Source organism: Hyperoodon ampullatus, assembly GCF_949752795.1.
Source record: "Hyperoodon ampullatus genome assembly, chromosome: 19".
Taxonomy (NCBI): domain Eukaryota; kingdom Metazoa; phylum Chordata; class Mammalia; order Artiodactyla; family Ziphiidae; genus Hyperoodon; species Hyperoodon ampullatus.
In genome coordinates, this window is record NC_136932.1 from 28,632,991 (window position 1) to 28,659,586 (window position 26,596).

The window sequence follows — 26,596 nt, forward strand, 5'->3', positions numbered from 1 at the left end:
CTGAAAAGTATAAACATTCATGTTTTCCACAAATGAGTATCTTTATTTTTGTCTGAAGCTACATTTGAAACCAGGTAAGCAGACCACATTCACTTCCATGGCCTCAGCCAACCCTCCACATGGAAGAGAGTAAACCAGAGAACAGCCTTTTAACTTGTAGTTTAGGATTCTAATTCTTCGTAAAATAGCACTGGCACCTTGCTTCTGATATATTCTGAGTAATTGGATAAAGCATGACGATGACGCTCTGCATCAGGGAAGGGCTACTAATGGCTTTGTCAACCACGCAGGCTCTCCTGGCACAGAGCGTTCTCAGCTCCTGGCTGTTACTGACCAAACCATTTAGGACTTTCAGCTGCCGCTTCGGCATGGGTGGGTTTATTTGCTGCCCACGGACCTGTGGGGAAAGCAATCTGAAAACTCTACAGGTGGAAATAAAATAGAAAAGAGATTAATGTGTTTCCTTAGTGAAGTCCCAAATAGTAACTTCTTCTGTAATAAGAAAAAAAAATACTTAAAGATATACTATGCCTTTCACACACAAGCCTACACTCTATTAATGCAGTTTATATTTTTCTTGTTCTTAAAATTCATTGGTCCAAAGCACTTTTGGGTAACCCTATTGCATGAGCTGTCTAAAGGGCTTACTGCCATGGGATTGTTATTATTGTCTCTCTTTGAGACAAAACCCCTTTGGCTTGATGGCACAGAACTCTTTCCATGGAATTCTGGGAGAGGTTCTGCATTTTTGGTAAACTGGAATCTATTATACCAATCATCATTATTTCATTTTGCTAATACTTGGTGATGAAACTCTTAAAAAGTATGGCCCCGTGAAGGATTTTTTGTTGTTGTTGTTGTTGCAGTATGTGGGCCTCTCACTGTTGTGGCCTCTCCCGTTGTGGAGCACAGGCTCCGGACACGCAGGCTCAGCGGCCATGGCTCACGGGCCCAGCCGCTCCGTGGCACGTGGGATCTTCCCGGACCGGGACACGAACCCGTGTCCCCTGCATCGGCAGGCGGACTCTCAACCACTGCGCCACCAGGGAAGCCCCAAAAGAAACAATTATTGCTGTTACATGAAACATTTAAAAATAACTAGAATTATGACCGATAACATTTTACCAGGACATACTAGATTTTTAGGAATTCCATGTAATTTAACATACTAATCAAACATTTTTCTCTGAGATGGCTCAGGGGCCTTCTAAAGCATCTCAAAGTTAGCTGGAGATCAAAGGAACTGTTAGAATTGGCCAAACACTTATTCACTTAACCAAAGCAAGGAGATTTCAAACAAAAATACAGATCACAGACACAGGGAAAGGAACTCACAAGCTGTTATCAAAAGCAGTGTTCCAAGAAAACTTTGGAGGGAGAAACCAAAGCCAGTCTTGCCCTAACCCACTTCCAACAAAATCCATTTACCCAACTAAATTTAATCCAATTTTAGAAAATCCTGATCATGCACAACTTGTTTTCTCAGTGTTTCCTTTTCACAAATTTTCATCACCTTCTGTATCCATCTTATTTTGCCCCTTATTTTCTTCCGCATCCAGAAACAAACAGCTCTAGTAACTTTCTTTTCTCTTTGTACTATCAGCCTGGTACCCAGCTGCTCACTTTGTTTATTACGTAGCTTCATAAATGCTTGAACATATGGAACTTCTTTTGTCTTTCTCTTCCAGTTACAAAATAACTCTAGCTGAAGGGTAGTACAGTCATTTAGGCTACCATTCAAAGACCACCTTTCCTCATTTTCAAGAATGTATCCATATGTTGGCCGAACAAAATTACAATAGAATTTCATTCTTTTCCTAGTCTTAGGTTTACAACTACAGGTTGACCAGTCTGCCAGGATTTTTCCCATTGGCTATCAGATGGAATTGAAGAAGAAGCACTTCCTATGTTTGAACCATAGAACACTCATACGCGGACTAAGAACAAAACAAAATCCTCACCACTAAGGGAAGCCTAAAACCAAAGGAACCAAAAGTCAAACAGAAACCAAAAAGCAAACAGCACAAGACTCAAGTCAGCTTCCAAGTCTCAACTTAGCCTGTGACCTCTGTCCAAGTGGTGCACCTTCCAAATGAAATTTCCTGGAATGAAAAGTCACCCAAATGGGAACTAAAGTTCCCCCAAATGTACAGGGCTAAAAGGACCTTAGAGTGCATGCTAGGGGAGTTACCACATGCTGGCTGAGGTATCACAACATCCCAAATGCTACTTTTCTGGTTTCCCAAAATAATCCCTTGGAGTAGGACATTCGGGGCAGTCCAGGAAGGAGGAAGAGAGGAACATCCTCAAGGCAAAGATGGCCTTGGCAGTTGCTAGGGTGGTCCCTCTTCTGCCATCTTCTCCTGCCCCAGAGTTCCAACTGCTGGGATGGCAGATGGGGTATGACTGGGGCTTGGCCTCTCCAGGCAAGGGTCCCAGGCAGTCTGGCCTCTAAAGGAATTCTCCAACCCTACACTCTCTCAAAAGAGGCTGGCATGGAGAAAATCATAGAGTGTCCAATCAAGTCACGGGATCCACAGGGGCCATCCCCAAGTCAGCCCCATATTGGGTACTAAATTTGATGCCGAAAGCTCGACCTCTGTGCACCAGTGGCAAATCAAATCTCAGAGACAGAGGTTTGGAAGAAGTAGAAAAGAATAGCTTTACTGCTTTGCCAGCCAAAGGGGGACACACAAAACTCATGCCCTCAAAAACTGTGTGTCCCAATGCAGGAGGATCTGGTGAGGAGTTTTACAGCAATGGTTTAAGGACACAGTTGCTCCTAAGGATTAGTGTGTGTACAGGGCCTTAACTCCCTTTAATCTGGCCTCAGATGGTCTCTTGATGAGCTTCTCTGGAATGAAGAATGCTAAAATCTTCTATTTTGTGGGGGTTTCAGTTTGGTAAAGAGCCCAAAGATACTCTTACGGACATCCCTTTAAGGCCCTGAGGCTGTCCTTAACAAAGGCCCTCAACTTATCTTTAACTGAGGCCCTGACACTCTCCTTAACTAAGGACTGAGGCTGTCTCTAACTAAGGCCCTGAGTCTGTCTTTAACTAATGGCCTCACTCTTTCCCTAACTAAGGCCCTGACACAGTCCCTGACACGGCCCCTAATAACATGAGCTGTCCCTCATTAATGCCCTGATGCGGCCCATAACTGATGTACTGAAGATGGCACTAAGGTCCTGACCATGGCACTAAGGTCCTGACCATGGCACTAATGACCCAAAATGTCTCTTACCAAGACCCTCAAGTTACCTCTAACTGAGGCCCTAAAGATGTCCATAACTAAGTCCCTGACACTATCTCTAAGACCCTCAAGTTATCTTTAACTGAGGCCATGACAATATCCCTATCAAAGGACTTGATGCTGTCTCTAACTAAGGCCCTGAGTCTATCTATACCTAATGGCCTCACTCTTTCCCTAACTACGCCCTGATGCCGTCCCTAACCAAGGCCGTGACATTCTTCTTAACTAAGGACTTGCCGCTGTCCCTACCTAAAACCCTGACACTGTCTGTAACTAATGACCTGACTCCTTCCCTAACTAACACCCTAGTTTTGGCCCTAACTAACGCCCTGACACTGATTCTAATTATGGCCATGATGCTGGCTCTAAGGCCCAGAATATATCCCTAAGTAACAGCCTGAATTTTGTCTAACCAAGGCTCTCACGTTATCTCTAACTTAGGCCCTGACACTGTCCCTTATAGTCTAAGCTGTCACTAAATAATGCCCTGATCCTGTCGATAACTAAGGCCCTGAATATGTCCCTAAGTACATCTCTGACGATGTCCCTAACAGCCTGAACTGTCTCTTCAAGTTATCTCTGAGGCTCTGACACTGGCCCTTACTAAGGCCTCACCCTGGGGTTGTCCCAGGCTGCTGGGCAGTTTTCTCTTGTCCGCATCTCTAGCCAGCTGCCTGCCATTGGCCATTCTAAGATTCTGCGATGCAGTGGTCCCACGTGGGATGTGCCTGTGTAGGCTCACTGGCGGGAGGAGAGTCATGGCCACTCTGCCCTCCAGGGGACTGCGGCTCAGGAATCTGTCAGCCAGTGTCTGGACACAGGGTTCTGTGTCCTTGTTTGTTGTAAATCCCTTGGAGTTACCTCTAACATTTTTTAAATGGATCTCCCCCTCAGCATATTTATGATTTAAATTATTTACCACATTAAAATTCAGGAATGACACTGTTAGAATGAGCAGCAAGACACCAGATGTCCCCCCCACCAATGATCTATTACTTGGAGGATTTAAAATTCTAATGAGAAAACACTCACTCTCCTCACCCTCTTGGGTGTCAGCACAAGGCGGGAATCAGCTGCATTCTTTATTTATCCCTCTGATTTTCCAGAACCTTTCCTTCAAGGAGAAATCTCTGGGCTCTGCGGGAACTGTGAGTGGTGACCATGAGGTAAATCTGAGACTGAAAAGCAAGAGGAAGAGAGATAGAGGAGAAGTTGAGAATCGGTGATGGGGAGAAGCAGGGGCATCCACGTTCAATCGCAGGCTGAGAGTCTGGGTTCATCTCCAACGAAGCTAAGGACCACCAGGGTCTGGCCCCACTGGCCTTGTCACCTGGTGTGGGGACTGGGGACAGCCAAACCCCCATGGCCACTCTCAGAGAAATAAAGAAGTTGGGAGGGCACCCCTGAGAGCCCGATTGAAAATGGTCATGCTGTGAAATAATAAGATGCCCTTTTCAGAAAAGTGAAGACTGTCCTCTTGGGTCTCAAAGACTTGCAAATACTCTGTGTCCTTCTGGAGGCATGTTGAAGCCTTCAGCCTTTGAGGGCAGTAATGGGAGTGCAGCTGGGCTCAAAACCATCCAGCACTCACTCCTTGAGGGTGCTGAGGATAACCAGTGTCCACACCCTGGGTGCTGTGGGGCCTGAAATCCCCTTATCACCTAGGACAGGAGGGGCCACACAGACACTCCACTGGACCACCACGGGGCTTGGCTGGTGGGCTACAGTCTTTTATCAGATACATGGTTTGCAAACATCTTGTGCCATTTTGGATGGTGGATTATCTTATTCCTTGCTCCTTTTATACACAACTGTTTTTCAATTTGAGGGAGTCCAATTCATCTATTTTGTCTTTTGTTGCTTGTGCTTTTGGTAGCAAATCTAAGAAATCACGACCAAATCGAAGGTCATGAAGATTTATTCTCATGTTTTCTTCTATGAGTTTTTAAATTTTGGTTCTTACATCTAGGCCATTGGTCCATTTTGTGTTGATTTTGTATACGGGGTGGGGGGAGGTAAGGGTCCAACTTTATTCTTCTGCATGTGGGTATCCAGTTGTTCCAGCACCTGTGCTGTTTGGGAGGAAATACCTGCAAATGATGTGACCAAAAAGGGCGTAATTTCTAAAGTATACAAACAGCTGATACAACTCAAAAACTAAAAAAATTAAAAAGTGGGCAGGAGGTCTAAATATACATTTTTCCAAAGAAGACATACAGATGGCCAATAGGCACATGAAAAGATGCTCCACATCGCTAATTATGAGAGAATGGAAATCAAAACTACAGTGAGTTATCACCTCATAGTGGTCAGAATGGCCATCATTAAAATGTCTACAAATAGGGCTTCCCTGGTGGCGCAGTGGTTGAGAGTCCGCCTGCCGATGCAGGGGACGCGGGTTCGTGCTCTGGTCCGGGAGGATCCCACATGCCGCGGAGCGGCTGAGCCCGTGAGCCATGGCTGCTGAGCCTGCGCGTCTGGAGCCTGTGCTCTGCAACGGGAGAGGCCACAACAGTGAGAGGTCCGCGTACCGCAAAAAAAAAAAAAAAAAAAAAGGATGTCTACAAATAAATGCTGAAGGGGGTGTGGAGAAAAGGAAACCCTCCTACACTGTTGGTGGCGATGTAAATTGATACAGCCACTATGGAAAACAGTATGGAGGTTCCTCAAAAAACTAAAAATAGAATTACCATATGAACCAGCAATCCCACTCCTGGGCATATATCCTGACAAAACTATAATTCAAAGAGATACGTGCACCCTAGCGTTCACAGCAGCACTATTCACAATAGCCAAGACATGGAAGCAAGCTGAGTGTCCCTCAAAAGATGAATGGCTATAGAAGATGTGGTACATATATACAATGGAATATTACTCAGCCATAACACAGAATGAAGTAATGCCATTTGCAGCTATATGGATGGACCTAGAGATTATCACACTAAATGAAGTAAGTCATAGAACGACAAATACCATATGCTATCACTTATATGTGGAATCTAAAATGAGACCCAAATGAACCTATATACAAACAAAAACAGACTCACAGATTTAGAAAACAGACTTGTGGTTGCCAAGGGGAAGACAGGGGGGAGGGATGGATTGGGAGTTTGGGATTAGTAGAAGCAAACTATTATATATAGGGTGGATAAACAACAAGGTCTTACTGTACAGCACAGGGAACTATATTCAATACCCTGTAATAAACCATAATGCAAAAGAATATGAAAAACAGTATGTATATATGTATGTGTGTGTGTGTATATATATATCTGAATCACTTTGTTGTACAGCAGAAATTAACACAACTTTGTAAGTCAACTATACTTCAATAAAATATTTTTTTTTTAAAATTAGGTTGAGATTATACCATCAATTAATTTGAAGGCACTTTTATAAAGTAGGCCTTATTTCTTTTGTCCTTTCATCCTGGGACAAATGTATAAGAGATAGAAACTAACCTGGATTACTCCAGGCTGAACTCATATCACACAGAACTTTAATTGTTGAACAAACTATTAATACCAGTTACACCATGGGACGTCCTGATCCAATATCAAGTTTGTAAACCTTGTATCAAGCCTGCAGAATCCACTAAATTTGGAAATTCAAACTGAAATGAAGCCAACTATCCCATGACTTCTCTAAAACTAGTTCTACAACAATCAATTGGAAACCATATGCAATCAAATGAATGTAGACAGAAACAACTATACCCTTCCTTTTTTTTACATTTTAGATGAAGACGGTATTTAAGGTGATGTCTTGGGCCATTCCAAGGTGTTACTCAATTTCCTGGGTATCTCCCATGCAAACAGGATGTACACGTGTTAGTTAACGTGTTTGTGCAACTACATGAAGGTAGTTAATACCACAAAACTGGATACGTAAAATGAATTAAATGCTAAAGTCATGTTTTGTATTTGTAATGACAATGAAAAAAAAAGTGTAGTGCTGACATTTGTTACAAAAATGAACGTTAAAAACATCCTTAGTGAAAAAAGCCATACAGAAAAGGCCACCCAGGGCTTCCCTGGTGCCGCAGTGGTTGAGAGTTCGCCTGCCGATGCAGGGGACACGGGTTCGTGCCCCAGTCCAGGAGGATCCCACATGCCACGGAGCAGTTGGGCCCGTGAGCCATGGCCACTGAGCCTGCACGTCCAGAGCCTGTGCTCCGCAATGGGAGAGGCCACAACAGTGAGAGGCCCGCGTACTGCAAGGGGGGGAAAAAAAACAAAACAAAAGGCCACCCAGATCCCCTACTCATCTTGTCTGCTTCAAATCCATCAAGGTTGTCCAAATGAGGGGAAAACTCAGTAATGGTTCCAGAAAAAGAAAACTGGATCGGGATGGAAAAAGACATTTTCATACAGTTGGGAGAGCAGATGAAAGTTGAAGTGGGCCTGTGTATTAAATTATAATGTGGACATCATGATTTCCTCATTTAGGGATTATGTGTTGGTTCCTTGGGTAAAACACACTGAGCATTTTGTGTGAAGCGGCAAATGTGAGTACTTTTTGCCATTACTGAAACTTTTCTGTACATTTTTAGTTGCTGGAAAGTAAATTACTTTTCTAAACAACCATGTCAGTACCATGCCAGAAAATCAGATAAGACAGCCATCAAACTTAGTTATAGAGGCCAAGACTTACCCAGACCAAGTTCAACCAAAGTTGTGATACTTATTTCCCTTGTAGGAGTCCGCATGGTATTAACAGGCACCATGGGAAGAGTATATTAGTAGCTACCATGTCTTGGGTCCTGTGGATGACCTGGGGTGCAGTAGAAATGGTGAGATTTTAGTATTACAATTTTTCACATTACTTCAAAAAATATGTTAAAAAATAAATTCAGTAAAGTTGCAAAATATGGAATCAATATATACAAATCAGCTTTATTTCTGCACACTAATAATGAACCACCAGCAAGAAAAATCGAGAAAACAATCCCATTTACAATTCCATCAAAAAGAACAAACTATTTAGGAATAAATTTAACCAAGGACACGAAAGACCTGTACTCAGAAAACTATAAAGCACTGATAAAGAAATTGAAGACACAATAGAAAACAATATTCCATGCTCATGCATCAGAAAAATTACTATTATTAAAAATGTTTATTCTACCCAAAGCCATCAACAAACAGTGCCAGGAAAACTAGACACCAGACCCCAAAGAACGACACTGGTCACCATCTACACTGCACATAAAACTAACTAAAGTGCACAATATTCCACATTAAACCCTTTCTCTCCTGAGTCCCCTGAAGATGCACCCCACCCAGCCAGCAGTCAGCTGCACAGGAAGATTCTCCACACTTGCTCATTTTTTCCTCTTGTGGAGTCTCCTCACCAGTGGTTCCTGAGAAAACCCAGCTCCTGTTAGTGTGGACAATGCCTCATGGTCCAGAAACCTAAGCCCTGACAGGAGACAAAGCTCCTGTCTGCTTGTCACAGAGCAAAGTCTGTGGGCAGGGTGCACCTGTGCCCCCAGGGTCAGACAGGTGGGTTCGGCGCCCCCTGTGGGACGTCAGAGAAGTGCCGGGAGCGCCGCACTCACAAACCCAGAGGCCTCATCCGGAAGGCAGCTCTGCTGTACATACTAAGTTTGGAAATCCAAACTGAAATGGAGCCAAGTATCTCACTGTATCTTCTCAAAACATGGTTAAGGAACAATTAATCAGAAACCATATGTAATGAAATGAATGTAGACACAAACTTCACAACTTAAACCAAAATTCACTCAAAATTGCCCACAGAGAAATTTAAATTACCAAACTATAAAAATCCTAGGAAACAAAAAGAAAATCTACATGACCTTGGGTCTGGTGACCTTATTCAGAAAACCGAAAGACAAACCACAAACTGCAAGAAACTATTTCCAAAGCACGTATCTGATAAAGGATCTGTACTCAAATTATGCCAACAACACCATTAAAATTTGGGAAAGATTGAAACACACACCTGGCCCAAGAAGATAAACAGGCAGTAAATAAGCATACAAGAATATACTCAAAATGCTGGTGGAATGCATGTACAACCAACTTCGGAAGACAGTTTGGCAGTTTTTTCCAAATCTAAACAGTCTCACCCTAGGATCCAAGAAGTGTACCTCTTGTATTTAGACAATTGCTTTGAAAAACTGTGTTCAAACCAAAACTAGCATCAAGTAATGCACAGCAGCTCTATTCATAATGGCTAAAAACTTAAAGATATCAGGATGTCCTTCTGTAGATGAATTCATAAGCAAATTAGGGCACATACATGTCAAGGGGAGCAGAATACACCACCCCAAAATATGCCCATTTGACAAAAGGATTATTTTGGACTGATTAATTTAAGAAACAGACCCAGGAGAATCTTTCAAAATCAAGCAGAAAATGCCCTTTTATGAGGTAAATTTACAATTATTAAGGATATCTCCATTTGTAAGGGTATGTCCCTCTCTGGACCAGGAATTGAATGATGACTAAATATCAAGAAAACCTTGTTGGGACTTCCCTGCTGGTCCAGTGGTTAAGACTCCATGCTCCCAATGCAGGGGGCCAGGGTTCAACCCCTGGTCAGGGAACTAGATCCCGCATGCTGCAAATAAGAGCCCACATGCCGCAACTAAAGATTCCACAGGCCTCAACCAAGACCCAGCACAGCTAAATAAATAAATGTTAAAAAAAAAAGCTTGTCAATGAAACAGGCCTGGATATAAATCTGTGTAACAACCATACCCTTGTTTACTGTGCTTTGCCTAATAACCTCCCTTAAATGGCTTCCTCCATTCCCTAACATCTATTTTTGTTCTCAGCAGAAGCATTTAAGGTAATGGCTTGGGCCATTTCAGGGAGTGACTCAGTTTTCCTGGGTATCTTTCAAGTATACAGGAGGTATGGATGGTATATATTAAACTTCTGATTGTTTTCTCCAGTTCGTCTCCTTTTCATTATAAGGGAGATCTCAATGAAGAACACAGAAGAGTAGAGGGAAAATTATTTTTTCTCTCATATACATGCAATGCAATAGTATTCAGCGATATAAAGGAATGGACCATCAACCCAGGCAAAAAAAAAAAAAAAAATAGATGCATCTAACACTTACATTGCTAAGTGAAAGAATCCAGTCTTAAGTGCTACACACTGTATGACCTCATTTATATGACATTCTAGAAAAGGCAACACTGACATGGCAAACAGTTTATGGAATATGTGGTTGAAACAGTCCGTATAATACTTTAGTGGTGAATAGCTGTCACTATGTATTTGTCTACACCCACAGATTTTTACAACCCAACAAGTAAATTACAATCTATTCAAATTTAGCTACTTAGGATATGGGAGTGTCAAAGACTGGCATACAGAATGTAACAAAGAATCTAACTGATTTACAAATGTATGAAAAAACTCACTGTTGGTGGTGGGACAAAATGGGCTGACCTAAGTTAACTTTGGAAATGAGCGGACTCTGTAGGCCAAAGGCAAAATATACCGTACATACACAGTGGACTCTAAGTTCTTTCCCATGAGGGGTAGCAGCTAACAGTACTGAAACTACTATATCAGTAATCGAATGGAACAAGCAGTGAATTTAATAAATGACAAATGGTGGAAACCAGGTTTCTGACCACTGGAGTGGGAAGTCACAGACAAAGAGAGAAGGTTACAATATCCATGTCATAACAGATCAGGTTGGAAATATCAGTATAAACTATCTTTAGCCTAACAGAGATACACCTAATTATAAAGATTTCCATGTGGAACTATGTGTATATGCATAGGCTGGGATACATGCACATATTTCCATGCACTGTCAGCTGAGCATATTTAGCTCCCACATGTAAGTTTTTAATACCAGTCTCTAATAAAAGGAACAAGGGCTCTCAGAAGAAAGGGCTGATGCTAGGACTGAGACAGTAAATATATGAAGCAGGATAATCTTAAAATATCAGAAAGTAAAGAAGTACCAAAAATTTAAAAAAAACCACAAAAGAAAAATTATGTAAAATGAAAACAGGAGCAAATGGAAAAAAGCTCTCAACAGCCAAAGCAAGAATGAACTAAGCAGTCTAATAATGTAGTGCTGGATTATAAACAAAAGTTAAAAGTTAAAGTTTCATGTGTCCAAACTGGTAAAAATAAATTACATAGTTTTTGATGAATGGTGTTAAATAGAAATCTCCTACGCAGAAAGTTTCTAAACAATTCATATAGACACTCAGCTGTCCATCAAGGATGTGAAGCTAACCCCTCTCTCCTCAAGTGTGGGTTCTGCATTATGAATTCCTCCTACATAAGACACACAGGATGGACATGGAAAAAAATTAACCTCACTGTGGGAAAACTTGACAAACACTACTTCAGCTAGGTGACCAAAATTAAGAATATAAGTGAGAAGTTCCCTTAAGATCCTGTCCTCTTGATATATAGTGAAGAGGAAGCACTTCACCTCTGTAATCTGCTTTTTCAAAGCCAAGTCTAACCATGACAAAACCACCAAGCAAATCCCAGTGCCCGGCAGTCTATAAAATCCCTGACAAGTCCTCCTCCACACTGTCAAGGTCATGGAAACAAGGAGAGTCTGAGCAACTGTCAAAGCCCAGAAGAGACTAAACAGACATGATGACCCCACGTCCTCTGAGATCCTGGAACAAGGAAAGGTATAACAAAGGGAACGTGAATAGGGACTTCAGTTAATAATAAAGTATCAATATTTCTTCATTATTTGTGATGATTCTGTAGAAAATCAGACAGGAAAAATTAAAAGTTAAATAAGAGAAAACTACTGCAACAGGAAATCTAGAGGAAACGGGTGATTTCTTTGTAGAAACACGTTACCAAAATGAACCCTAAATTAAGGAAAACACAAAAAGAGCAATTAATCACTGAGGAACCTCTTCCCCATACTGGTTATCCTATCACTGTTCCAGGGTTTCCCTCTCCCAGGACAGGGAAGGAGCAGGGACAGAGCTGTTTGGCAGTTCCCCTAGTATATGACCTCACCCAGTGTCTTCATCTCCCCCCAGCCACGCCTACCCAGTGTGAACACCTGAGGGTGGATCAGGGAGTATTGATTCGGATGTGTCAACTAGGACTTTTTTTTATTCCCAGCGACTGGACACACTTACTGAAGTAAAATAAATTAGTATTTATTGTAAGGGTAGAAATACATTAATACTTGCAAGTGGCAAGTTGAAGAATGGGTTTGGACCTGGCAGGTCCAGTGGCTCACACTCTCTCCGTGTGATCTTGCTTCTCTCCAAACCTCTGTCCTGCTCAGTGCCTTTGGGGGACCCCATTCACAGGCACAGGCTCTCTCACTGCCCTTGGCCCAACAGCTATGCTAGGCTGACAACCACTCACCATCCATTTTCCGAGAAAGGGTTTCTCCTTTTCCTGGATTCCAAGAAAGTCATGGTTTTAAATGCCTTTGGTCTGGCTTGGGTTACAGTCTCATACTTCCCCCATCACCAGAAGATGGAAAATGGGACTGGCTAGATGTGGGCTGTAAACCCATCTTCGAGCTGGGTGGAACATGGGGTCATCCTTCTGGAACTGTTTGGACTGGAAGCAGGTGAGATGCAATTCCCAAAGGAAAACTGAGGCACTTGGGCATGGGAACAGATGCTGGCTGGGAGAAAGCAACAGATTCTAGGTCAAGGACAGCTCACTGTACAGCATAGAATCTGACACAAAAGGAAGAAAGGGGTTCACTTAGGGTCAGGGGCTGCAGCTACTTATCTAGTGCTTTTACTGTCCTCCCAAGACTGCAAGAAGTTCTTTCACTTGCTGAAAAGTCAGGATTATTGGTGGTGGTAAACTCAAGTCTCCTGCCTTGGGCACCAGGTCCTCACATCTCAGAGGTTGGCCCAGAACAGCCCATGTGCCCTCAGAAGACACACAGACCTCATTCCTGCCCCTGAGAGGTGGGAGCCCTGGAGCTATGCCATCTCCCTGGCCATATTAATCACCCATCCCTGAAAAACAATACTGCTCCTTTTCCAGTTTCTTCTGTCTCCTTTACTAAGGGAAGAAACCAAATGCTAGGGTGGTAAGGGAACTCTTGTGCAATGAAGTAACAGGAGGTTCAAGAATTATTCCATGCCATGGAACCCATAATTGGCAGGCTTTCCAGAGGTCACATGGATGCATATGGCTCTCCAAGACAATGCAGTCTCAGTGTGAATCTCCCATTGGGAGGTCCAGTTGCTCCCATATCTTTGATTCTTAATGAATATGAAGGTCAAAAGTTTCTAACGACTGAAAGGGCAAAGGATTGCAGGGCCATGGTCTGCTGTATGGTTGTTGTGTCAGGGACACACTCCAATGTTTAGAGGATTATTACCTCTCTTGGCAAGCTACAAGGCTGTGAGGGGGAGGCCTTTTTCTCAACCACAGGGATGTTGGTAGTTGAAACTTCTCAAAGGAATGTCTACACTGCCCAGGTAGCTGTTCAATTGCCCGGCAGCATGGTCAGCTCAGTAACTATACATGAGGGCCTGACAATGCCCAGGCTGGACTGAGCTAGAGGACCACAGATGCCTGCCTGGATAGTGAGAGGTCAAGGGCTGTCCTACCTGAGACTTGATCATCTATTCATGCCCACTCAGATTGCACAAAGGATGCCTCCAGTTCCAGGAAGGCCCCACCAGCCCTTAAGAAGGCAGCATCTGGGAGCTGGCAGGTCACTGCACCCAGTCCTGTATAAATCCACACATGTCCACTGAGTGCCCTCCTGTCTGGGCTGTGCTGGAACCTGGGGCTGCCCAGGCAGAGTAGGGCCAGCATCACCCTTCCCAGGTGGGAGGGCAGAAGGAAACCATGCATGACTTCTGACACCCTCCCTAATCCTTGACAGAGGTTGAGGTGGATAAGAAACAGTCCGAGACAAGAACAGACATTTCATTCTTCTCTCAGAGCCCAGGACTGGGGAAAGGGAGGCCAGAAAAACAGTTATTGACCTCAGCTCCCTGACTCCTCTTTGACCCTGGGCAAGTCCTATCCATTCTGGAGGCTTCAGAGAGAAGAATAGGGGAGGGCAGTGAGGGCCAATTATGCTTAAACCTAACTCTAACCTTAACCCTATGAACCCTAACCTCTAACCGTAACCCCCTAACAACCCTAGCCCCAGACCCCTAGACCCTCGCCCCTGACCCCCAAACTCTAATCCCTGACCATGACCTTTAACCACAACCCTCTACAATGACTCTCCAACAATGACCCATAACCCTAAACCGTGACCCCTGAACCCTCACACTGACTCAACCCCAGGCCTAAAGCCTGGTCTAGTGGGTACCGAGAAAGGACTCTATGAACTCTCAAATAAACCAAGGAATTAAATCTTCCTGACCACGAATTTAGCAATGGTTTCTTAGATTTGACAGTAAAGCATAAGAAATGAAAGAAAAAAGTAAATTGGATTTCCTCAAAATTACAAACCTTTGTGCATCAAAAGAGGCTATCCAGAAAGTAAAAAGACAGCCCACAGAATGGAAAGAAATATTATATTGGCACATTATATATCTGATAAGACTCTTTATCTAGAATAGACCCAGGACTTTTACAACTCATCAACAAAAAAGACAAACAATACAATTTTTGAAAGGGACAAATGACTTGCATGGACTGTTCTCCAGGCAAGACATACAAATGGTCAACAAGGACATGAAAAGATGTCAAACATCAGTAGTCATGATGAAAATGCAAATAAAAGCCACAATGTGATGCCCCTTCACACACACTAGAATAAATAAAAATAACAATAAAAATAATAAAAATAACAATAAAAATAAATTTTAAAATAAATAAATAAAAGTAACAAATGTTGGCAACAATGTAGAGACATTGGAACCCTTAAAAGTCACTTGTGGAGATGTACAATGGTGCAGTCTAGGTGTACAAAACTTTAGCATTTATTCAAAAATATAAAATATAATTACCATGTGGTTCAACAACTCTACTCCTACATATATACCCAAACAATGGAAAACAAGTGTTCAGACAAAAACTTGTACACCAACTATTCATAGCAGCACTATTCACAATAGCCCAAGGTAGAAAAGATTAAATGTCCATCAGCAGGTAAATGGATAAGCAAAATAAGGAAGATCAATAAGCTGCATTATTCTGCATATAAAGGAATAAAATAAAATTATACAGCTGCTGTGGAAAACAGTATGGTAGCTCCCCAAAAACGTAAACATGGAATTAACGTATGATCCCTTGATTCCACTCCAGGGTGTACACCCAAAATATTAGAAAGCAAGGACTGGAACAGACATTTGTACCCCATATTCATAGCAACATTATTCACAAGAGCCAAAAGGTGGAAGCAACACAACACATCCTTCAACAGATGAATGGATAAGTACAGTGTAGTATATATGCAATGGAATATGATTCAACCTTTAAAACTAAGGTAATTCTCACACATGCAACAGTGTGGATGAACCTTGAAGTCATTATGCTAAGTGAAACAAGCCAGACACAAAAGGACAAACCTTCTATGATTCCACTAGTATGAGGTATCCAGATAAGTCAAATTCAAAGACAAAGTAGAATAAGGTTGCCAGGGGTTGAGGTGAGTTAGTGTTTAATGACTACGGTTTCACATGGGGAAAATTAAAAAGCTCTGGAGATGGATGGTGAGGATATTTTTACAACAATGTGAATGTAGTTAATGCCACAGAACTGTGTACTTAAAAATGGTTTAAAGGGGGCTTCCCTGGTGGCACAGTGGTTAAGAATCCGCCTGCCAATGCAGGGGACACGGGTTCAAGCGCTGGTCCTGGAAGATCCCACATGCCGTGGAGCTGCTAAGCCCGTGCGCCACAACTACTGAAGCCAGCGTGCCTAGAACCCTTGCTCTGCAACAAGAGAAGCCACCGCAACGAGAAGCTTGCACACCACAATGAAGAGTAGTAGCCCCTGCTCGCCGCAAGTAGAGAAAGCCCGCACACAGCAATGAAGACCCAACACAGCCAAAAAATTAAAAATAAAATAAATTTTATTTAAATAAAGCTTTTAAAAATGGTTTAAATGGTAAATGTTATGTGTTTTTAATCACAATGAAAAAAATGAATGAAATAATGATCAATGTTACAATGCGGATAAACATTGAAAACATCCTAAGTGAAAGAAGCCATACAGAAAAACCACCCAGATCATGCTCATCTTGTACACTTTAAATCCAACAAGGTTTTTAAAGTGAGGAAAAGTCCCAGTGATGGTTCCAGGAAAAGAAAACTGCATTCGAATGGAAAATACATTTCCACAAAGCTGGGGCAGCTGGTAAAAGTTGAAGCGGGTCTGTGGATAGGATTATAATGTGTAAACCATAATTATTCCTCATTTTGGGGTTATGTGCTGGTTCCCTGGGAGAGTGGCCCTCCCACTCTCACAGGGTAAAACAAACTTGAGTATTCTGTGAATGTGGAAAACTTTATACTGCTATTTAAAGTTTTTTATACACTTGAAATTTACTAGAAAATAAAGTACTCATCAAAACAACCATGTCTCTCTCGCCTCGTCACAGCTTACCCTTCCCCCTCGCCATATCCTCAAGTCCACTCTCAAGAGAGAGGCTTGGGCATATATACAGTACCAAACGTAAGGTAGATAGATAGTGGGAAGCGGCCGCATAGCACAGGGATATCAGCTCGGTGCTTGGTGACCGCCTGGAGGGGTGGGATGGGGAGGGTGGGAGGGAGGGAGACGCAAGAGGGAAGGGATGTGGGAGCAGATGTATATGTATGACTGATTCACTTTGTTATAAAGCAGAAACTAATTTAAAAAATGTTAAAAAAAAAAAAACAACCATGTCATACCACACCAGAAATACAGACATCAAACTCTGTTATAGAGGCCAAGCCCTATCCAGATCCAGTTCACCCACAGTGGTGATGCTAATCACCCTTGTAGGAGTCCACATACTACAAGAGGCACCATGGGAAGATTATACTGGGAGGCACTATGTCTTGGGCGCTGTGGATGACCTGGATGTAGTTGAAACAGTGGGATTTCTGAATTCTAGTTTTCCACATCCAACCACCAAAAAACTATTACAACTAACAAATGAATTCAGTAAAGCTGCAAGATACCAAAAAAAATCAATGCACAAAAATCATTTGTGATTCTATACACTGATAATGAACCATCAGAAACAGAAATATTTTTTTTAATTCCACTTACAATTGCATCCAAAAAGATAACTAGAAGTAAATTTAACCAAGGACGTGAAGGACCTGCACACTGAAAACTGGAAGACGCTGATAAAGGAAACTGAACAGATAAAAATAAATGGAAAGACACCCCGTGCTCATGGGTAAAAAGAATATTTTTATTCTTTTTATTTTTATTTTCTTTTTATTCTTTTTATATTTTCTTTTCATATAAATGCATATTTATGTGCATTCTAAGGTGGGACTTCCCTGGCCGTCCAGGGGTTGGGACTCTGCACTCCCACTGCAGGGGGCGCAGGTTCCATCCCTGGTTGCGGAACTAAGATCCCGCATCCTGCATGCCACATGGTGTGGCCCAAAGTTTTTTTAATTTTAAAAAAATATGCAAGAAAATGGGAATAGGAACATACATATCGATAATTACCTTAAATGTAAATGGACTAAATGCTCCCACCAAAAGACACAGATTGGCTGAATGGATACAAAAACAAGACCCATATATATGCTGTCTACAAGAGACCCACTTCAGACCTAGAGACACATACAGACAGAAAGTAAGGGGATGGAAAAAGATATTCCATACAAATGGAAACCAAAAGAAAGCTGGAGTAGCAATTCTCATATCAGGAAAAATAGACTTTAAAATAAAGACTACTAGAAGAGACAAAGAAGGACACTACATAATGATCAAGGGATCGATCCAAGAAGAAGATATAACAATTGTAAATATTTATGCACCCAACATAGGAGCACCTCAATACATAAGGCAAATACGAACAGCCATAAAAGGGGAAATCGACAGTAACACATTCATAGTAGGGGACTTTAACACCCCACTTTCACCAATGGACAGATCATCCAAAATGAAAATAAATAAGGAAACACAAGCTTTAAATGATACATTAAACAAGATGGACTTAACTGATATTTATAGGACATTCCATCCAAAAACAACAGAATACACATTTTTCTCAAGTGCTCATGGAACATTCTCCAGGATAGATCATATCTAGGGTCACAAATCAAGCCTTGGTAAATTTAAGAAAATTGAAATCGTATCAAGTATCTTTTCTGACCATAGTGCTATGAGACTAGATATCAATTACAGGAAAAGATCTGTAAAAAATACAAACACATGGAGGCTAAACAATACACTACTTAATAATGAAGTGATCACTGAAGAAATCAAAGAGGAAATTATAAAATACCTAGAAACAAATGACAATGGAGACACGACGACCCAAAACCTATGGGATGCAGCAAAAGCACTTCTAAGACGGAAGTTTATAGCAATACAATCCCACCTTAAGAAACAGGAAACATCTCAAATAAACAACCTAACCTTGCACCTAAAGCAATGAGAGAAAGAAGAACAAAAACACCCGAAAGTTAGCAGAAGGAAAGAAATCATAAAAATCAGATCAGAAATAAATGAAAAAGAAATGAAGGAAACGATAGCAAAGATCAATAAAATTAAAAGCTGGTTCTTTGAGAAGATAAACAAAATTGATAAACCATTAGCCAGACTCATCAAGAAAAAAAGGGAGAAGACTCAAATCAATGGAATTAGAAATGAAAAAGGAGAAGTAACAACTGACACTGCAGAAATACAAAAGATCATAAGAGATTACCACAAGCAACTCTATGCCAACTAAATGGACAACCTGGAAATAAAGGGCAAATTCTTAGGAATGCACAACCTGCCAAGACTGAATCAGGAAGAAAAAGAAAATACGAACACACCAATCACAAGCACTGAAATTGAAACTGTGATAAAAAATCTTCCAACAAACAAAAGCCCAGGACCAGATGGCTTCACAGGCGAATTCTATCAAACATTTAGAGAAGAGATAACACCTATCCTTCTCAAACTCTTCCAAAATATAGCAGAGGGAGGAACACTCCCAAACTCATTCTACGAAGCCACCATCACCTTGATACCAAAACCAGACAAGGATGTCACAAAGAAAGAAAACTACAGGCCAATATCACTGATGAACATAGATGCAAAAATCCTCAACAAAATACTAGCAAACAGAATCCAACAGCACATTAAAAGGATCATACACCATGATCAAGTGGGGTTTATTCCAGGAATGCAAGGATTCTTCAATATATGCAAATCAATCAACGTGATACACCATATTAACAAATTGAAGGAGAAAAACCATATGATCATCTCAATAGATGCAGAGAAAGCTTCTGACAAAATTCAACACCCATTTATGATAAAAACCCTGCAGAAAGTAGGCATAGAGGGAACTTTCCTCAACATAATAAAGACCATATATGGCAAACCCACAGCCAACATTGTCCTCAATGGTGAAAAACTGAAACCATTTCCACTAAGATCAGGAACAAGACAAGGTTGCCCACTCTCACCACTCTTATTCAACATAGTTTTGGAAGTTTTAGCCACAGCAATCAGAGAAGAAAAGGAAATAAAAGGAAACCAGATCAGAAAAGAAGAAGTAAAGCTGTCACTGTTTGCAGATGACACGATACTACATATAGAGAATCCTAAAGATGCTACCAGAAAACTACTAGAGCTAATCAATAAATTTGGTAAAGTAGCAGGATACAAAATTAATGCACAGAAATCTCTGGCATACCTATACACTAATGATGAAAAATCTGAAAGTGAAATCAAGAAAACACTCCCATTTACCATTGCAACGAAAAGAATAAAATATCTAGGAATAAACAAACCTACCTAAGGAGACAAAAGACCTGTATGCAGAAAATTATAAGACACTTATGAAAGAAATTAAAGATGATACAAATAGATGGAGAGATATACCATGTTCTTGGATTGGAAGAATCAACATTGTGAAAATGACTCTACTACCCAAAGCAATCTACAGATTCAATGCAATCCCTATCAAACTACCACTGGCATTTTTCACAGAACTAGCACAAAAGATTTCACAATTTGTATGGAAACACAAAAGACCCCAAATAGCCAAAGCAATCTTGAGAACGAAAAATGGAGCTGGAGGAATCAGGCTCCCTGACTTCAGACTATACTACAAAGCTACAGTAATCAAGACAGTATGGTACTGGCACAAAAAAGAAAGATAGATCAATGGAACAGGATAAAATGCCCAGAGATAAACCCACACACATACGGTCACCTTATCTTTGATAAAGGAGGCAGGAATGTACAGTGGAGAAAGGACAGCCTCTTCAATAAGTGGTGCTGGGAAAACTGGACAGGGACATGTAAAAGTATGAGATTAGATCACTCCCTAACACCATACACAAAAATAAGCTCAAAATGGATTAAAGACCTAAATGTAAGGCCAGAAACTATCAAACACTTAGAGGAAAACATAGGCAGAACACTCTATGACATAAATCACAGCAAGATCCTTTCGGACCCACCTCCTAGAGTAATGGAAATAAAGACAAAAATAAACACATGGGACCTAATGAAACTTAAAAGCTTTTTCACAGCAAAGGAAACCATAAACAAGACCAAAAGACAACCCTCAGAATGGGAGAAAATATTTGCAAATGAAGCAACTGACAAAGGATTAATCTCCAAAATTTATAAGCAGCTCATGCAGCTCAATAACAAAAAGACAAACAACCCAATCCAAAAATGGGCAGAAGGCCTAAATAGACATTTCTCCACAGAAGATATACAGACTGCCAACAAACACATGAAAGAATGCTCAACATCTTTAATCATTAGAGAAATGCAAATCAAAACTACAATGAGATATCATCTCACACCAGTCAGAGTGGCCATCATCAAAAAATCTAGAAACAATAAATGCTGGAGAGGGTGTGGAAAAAAGGGAACACTCTTACACTGGTGGTGGGAATGTGAATTGGTACAGCCACTATGGAGAACAGTATGGAGGTTCCTTAAAAAACTACAAATAGAACTACCATATGACCCAGCAATCACACTACTGGGCATATACCCTGAGAAAACCATAATTCAGAAAGAGTCATGTACCAAAATGTTCATAGCAGCCCTATTTACAATAGCCCGGAGATGTAAACAACCTAAGTGTCCATCATCGGATGAATGGATAAAGAAGATATGGCACATACATACAATGGAATCTTACTCAGCCACAAAAAGAAATGAAATTGAGCTATTTGTAATGAGCTGGATAGACCCAGAGTCTGTCATACAGAGTGAAGTAAGTCAGAAAGAGAAAGACAAATACCATATGCTAACACATATATATGGAATTTAAAGAAAAAAAAATGTCATGAAGAACCTAGGGGTAAGACAGGAATAAAGACACAGACCTACTAGAGAATGGACTTGAGGATATGGGGAGGGGGAAGGGTAAGCTGTGACAAAGCGAAAGAGAGGCATGGACATATATACACTACCAAACGTAAGGTACATAGCTAGTGGGAAGCAGCCGCAGAGCACAGGGAGATCAGCTCGGTGCTCTGTGACCGCCTGGAGGGGTGGGATAGGGAGGGTGGGAGGGAGACACAAGAGGGAGGGGATATGGGAACATATGTATATGTATAATTGATTCATTTTGTTATAAAGCAGAAACTAACACACCATTGTTAAGCAATTATACTCCAATAAAGATGTAAAAAAAATGCATTCTAGCCAAATTAATGTGCACATTCAATGCAATCCCTACCAAAAGTCCCATGACATTTTCCATAAAAACAGAACAAACAATCTTAAGACGTGTGTGGAACCACAATGGACACAGAAGAGCCAAAGCGACCCTGAGGAAGGAGAACGGGCGGAGGCATCTCGCTCCCTGACTTCACACTTCATTACGAAGCTGCAGTCCCAAAAAAGTGTGGAATTGGCACAAAAACAGGCACACGGACCAGAGGAACAGAGCAGAGAGCCCAGGAATCAACCTACAGGTATGTGATCAGTTGATTCACAAGAAAGGAGCCAAGAACATACACCAGGGAAAGGACAGTCCCCTCAGTGAACGGTGCTGGGAAAACCAGAGGCCACAGGCCAAAGAACAACACTGCACTCTGTCTACACCACACACAAAAGGGGCCAAAATCCCAGTTTTCCACATCAAGCCCTTCCTCTCCTGGGTCCTCTGAAGACAGACACCCTCAGCGGTCAGCCACGCACAGGAACCTTCTCCCCACTTTTCCTCACCTTCTCCCTCAGCAGCATCACCTCCCGGCAGGTCCTGAGGAGACCAGGCTCCTGTCAGCATGAACTGGACCCCCCAGTGTCCCAAAGCTGAAGCCCCAGCAGGTCCTGAGGAGACCCGGCTTCCGTTAGTGTGGACTCGACCCCGGGTTGTCCCGAAGCCCGGCTGTCAGCATGGACTCGGCCCCACGTGTCGCAGAAGCCAAAGCCCCAGCGGGTCCTGAGGAGGTAGGGCTCCCGTCAGCTGCGCGCCGCGCCAAGTCTGCAGGCAGAATGCGCCTTCCCACGGAGGCTCAGGGAGGCGGGCTCGCGTTCCCTGCCAGCCAATGGGAACGTGCAGACCAAGCCACCTCCCAGTTCAGTGGAGGCCCCGCCCCCTGAAGGCACTTCCCGCTGCATCCACTAAAGTGTGGAAATGCAAACTGAAATACAGTCAAGTATCCTATGACTTCTCCAAAATAGTTAAGAAACAATTAACTGCAAACTGTATGAAATGAAATGACTAGACACAAACTTTAAAACTTACACCAAACTCACTCAAATTTATTAACAGACACTGAAAATGTGAAACTATCAAAATTACAGAGATAAACACAGAAATACATGACCTTGGGTTTAGTCTCTCGATCACGAGCTTTGAGTTTTAACACATAACACAAAAAGCCAATCCACAAAAGAAAAAAGTAATATTATGGACTTTATCAAATTAAAGATTTCTACTCTCAAAGACATTATTCAGAAAATCAACAGACAAGACACAAACTGGGAGAAAAATATTTGCAAAACTTGTATCTGATAAAGGATCTGGACTCAGAATAGACAAAGACCTCTAAAACAACCCCATAAAAAAAAATGGGTGAGGATCTGATCTGAACAGACACCCAGACAAAAAAGATATACAGATAGTAAAAATCATACAAAAACAAGCTCAACATCATATACCATTAGGGAATTACAAATTAAAATCATGAGATATCACAGCACACCTATTAGCACTGCTAAACTCCAAAAATATGACAATACCAATTGCTAGAGGGTGAGGAACAACAGGAACTCTCCCTCATTGCCAGTGGGATGCATGTACAGCCACTTTGTAAGACAATTTGGCAGTTTTTTCCAAAGCTAAACAAGTCTCACCTTGGGATCCAACAATTGTGCTTCCAGTATTTAGGCAACTGCTTTGAAAATCTATGTCCAAATGCAAACAAGGATGCAATTATGCACAGGAGCACTATTCATAATGGCTAAAAACTTGAAGAAATCGGGATATCCTTCAAGAGATGAATGCATAAGCATCCATGTCAAGGCAAGTAGCATATGTCATCCCAAAATATCTCTCTCTGGCATGAGGATTATTTCAGTCTGATTTTTTAAGAAAAGGGAATCTCAGAAAACTGAGTAGAGACTGCCCTTTTGTGAAGGACATTTACAATAGAGAAATCTCCATTTATAAGGGTATGTCCCACTTTGCACCAGAAATAGAAGGATAATGAAATCTCAAGTAACACTTATCAACGGAGATGTCCGGACTTAAATGTGCAAACAATCATACCCTTGCTTACTGTGCCTTGCACAATAACCTGACATAACTGGCCTTCCCCCCTTCCCCAACATCTTTCTTCTGTTTTTAGCTGAAGACAGTATTTCAGGGGATCATTTCAGGGAGTGACTCAGTTTTCCTTGCTATCACCCCTGTATTCAGAAGGTATACATGTTATTAAATTTCTGTTTTTCTCCTGGTAATCTTGTCTTTTATTACAGGGGCAGGGGGCCCTCAACCAAGAACCTAGAAAAATAGAGGGGAAATTGTTTTTCCTCCCGTACACGTGCACTGGAATACTACTCAGCAGAAAGGAATGCACCATCAACCTATGGAAAGACATGGCTATATCCTCAGTATATATTGCTAAGTAAAAGAATCCAGTCTGAGGAGGCTGCACACAGTATGACCCCATTGATGACATTCCGGGAAAGGCAAAGCTACATAGATGATAAGCAGATCATGGGGTGGGGGGTTTGAAGTGTTCCACGTGATACTCTAGTGTGGATACCTGTCACTATGCATTTGTCTAAGCCCACAGATGTGCAGAGCTCAAGGGGCCAATCATAATCTATTCAAATTTAGTTATTTAGGATGTAGGCGTGTTGCAGGATGGAATACATAATGTGACAAGAGTCTAAATGTATTAGAAATATATGGAAATAACTCACTGTAGGGGATGGGGTAAAAGGTGCTGACCTAAGTTACCTTTGGAAGTGAATGGAATCTGTAGACTAAAGGCAAAATGGACCATATATAAACAGTGGGCTTTATTTTATGAAGCTCTTTCCAGGGTGTAGTAGCTAACAATTCTGAAACCTCTGCACATGTAACCTGGAAAGGAGCAATGCACAGATAAATGGCAGATGGTGGGAGCCAGGCTCCTTGCTGTGGGGGTGGGAAGTTACAGATAAGCAAGGGGAGAGCCTCTGCCCTCGTAATCCTGGATCTGGGCTTCCTGGAAGGATGCTGACTGGCTGGGGGAAACACACAGATCTTCACACTGGGAAGACCCTGCAGACACAGGAACTTCACGCCCCATCTTTCCACCCATATCTACTGGAAACACCCAGTCCTTTGTAATCAGTCACTTGCAGCTTTTAAGACATTCTCATCCCTAAGCAGATAAAGGAGCATAAGGGTCTTGCTTACCCCTAAGCTGTCCCAGAATCCAGGCCCTGGGGGTGGAGCCAGGTTGGGGGCTCCTGGGCCTCTGACCAGCAGGTGAGAGGAAGGAGGAGGACCAGACCTGAGGACAGAGGTTCCCTGAAGTCTGTGAGCCCCGGTGCCCCGATGGGATTCATTCCCAGTGCGGACATGGGCGGGGCCTGCAGTGGTTCTGTGTTCGCCCTGGGCCCCTTTGATGAAGCCATGGCAGCACTGGGCCCAGACGTCTCCTGGCGGTGTCTCAAACTCTGACACAACGGTTTTACAATGGAACAAGAGAATGAAGCTCAGCCCCTGACGGCCACTCGTTTCTGCCTCTGAGTTGCTTCCACCAGGACCGCAGTCACCTGCACGTAGTCTGCTGTGACCTAACTGCCCCCATTGGCCTTTCCTCTCCCTCCCTGTGATGATTCTAGTGACATTTCTAGCCCAGACCCCTCTCTCAGGCCAGAAGCCTCTGTCCAGCCACTGCATCCCCATCTCCCTTGGGGACTAACAGGCCCCCTCAGAGGACTGGGATCCCGCAGCTCCCCACACCCAGGAGCAGCCCCACCTTCTCAGGTTGCTGAGCCCAGGCACTGGGTGTAACCGAGCAGGACCCTATGGGGCCTTCCCAGGACAGACCCCTCCCCCACATCCTCTGCTGTAGGTCCTCTCTGCAGTACCTGGATGACAGTATCTGATGCACGCTTCCTGGGTTGTTTTACAGATGCTAAAACCACCACCAAGTGGAAGAAATTAACTACTTGATGATCATGAACAGGTAGCCCCAGAGATTCTGCTGCCTAAGAATTTATAATGTTAACTGCCTGTTACCTCATCTTCAACCAGAGAGTTGTGCACCAGCTGATCACATACCCTGCGACCCCCCTCCTTCACCTGGCCTTTAAAATGGCCTTGCTGAAATCCCTCAGGGAGTTCAGGGTTTTAGAGCACAAGCCACCTGGCCTCCTTGTATTGGCACTTTTACAATTAAAGCTGCACTTTTCTTCACCACAGCCGGTGTCAGTAGATTGGCTTTACTGCACTCGGGCAAGTGGACCCAAGTTTGGTTAGGTAACACTGGGGTCTCCAAGGCTCCCACTCACCTTGTGCCCCAGTGACTGTCATCTGCTCCTCCAGAGTCTTGTAGCAAAAACAGAAATGAAGTTTTCCCTCCCCTGAGAACAAGGAAAATAAAGGGAACTGTGAACAGGCTAGAGAAGAAACATAACCTGGCCTGAAAGAGTTCATCAATTCTTATTTTACTTTGTCACTAATTTGTAGTAACTAGATTGGTACTTTACAAAGCTAACCTCACTCCCTGACACTATGTAATTTACATTCGGCAACCATCACCCCTGACTCTGAGTTACA

General features: G+C 42.3%; 1 protein-coding gene and 1 long non-coding RNA gene across 4 annotated transcripts in view; one reads left to right on the plus strand and one right to left on the minus strand.

The window, feature by feature from the left end:
- LOC307067909 (RAD52 motif-containing protein 1-like) overlaps positions 1-26,596 on the plus strand; it is a gene marked incomplete at both ends in the record, with an annotated part of 267,353 nt that overhangs the window by 143,778 nt on the left and 96,979 nt on the right. The window lies entirely within an intron of this gene.
- LOC307068479 overlaps positions 13-26,596 on the minus strand; it is a 33,758-nt gene continuing 7,174 nt past the window's right edge. Inside the window, exons 2-4 of one of the 3 annotated variants that reach the window (XR_013811442.1) lie at positions 7,907-8,026; positions 4,286-4,431; positions 13-422 (exon numbers count right to left, since the gene is read on the minus strand). This is a non-coding gene — a long non-coding RNA (uncharacterized lncRNA). Of the gene's footprint in view, positions 423-4,285; positions 4,432-5,552; positions 5,667-7,906; positions 8,027-26,596 lie in introns of those variants that run through there. The other 2 variants (XR_013811443.1, XR_013811441.1) reach the window with 2 other exon arrangements.